The sequence below is a fragment of the Anneissia japonica genome, unplaced genomic scaffold, assembly GCF_011630105.1.
Source record: "Anneissia japonica isolate Jap-2015-1 unplaced genomic scaffold, ASM1163010v1 scaffold493_len2256704_cov171, whole genome shotgun sequence".
NCBI classification, from domain to species: domain Eukaryota; kingdom Metazoa; phylum Echinodermata; class Crinoidea; order Comatulida; family Comatulidae; genus Anneissia; species Anneissia japonica.
Window position 1 is genome coordinate 2,166,620 of NW_022727062.1, and position 450 is coordinate 2,167,069.

A 450-nucleotide genomic window follows, 5' to 3' on the forward strand; every position below is an offset into this window, starting at 1 on the left:
TATAATTCTAAAACAACTTTATGTGCTTATTTCAGGCATGCAGTTCGTTAAGGGATATAGTGTTTCATTAGTAAGATATGTCCCCCCAAAAATGGCCCAAGTGCAAGAATTGCGCAATAAAATTGTATTTACTGTTGATTTCAAATGAGCATAATATTATCCGTATACTGTCTAGAGCCGTGAAACCTTTCATTCTAGGACAACTTTTTGTGCTGATTTCAGTTATGCAGTCTGTTAAAGGGATAAATTGTTTAATTAGTAAGATATTATGCCTCAAAAATGGCCCAAGTGCAAGAATTGTGCAATAAAATTGTGTTACAATTGATTTCAAATGAGCATAATAATATCTGTGAACGGTCTAGAGGCATGAAACCTTTCATTCTAAGACAACTTTTTGTGCTGATTGCAGTTATGCAGTTTGTTAAAGGGATGCATTGTTTAATTAGTAAG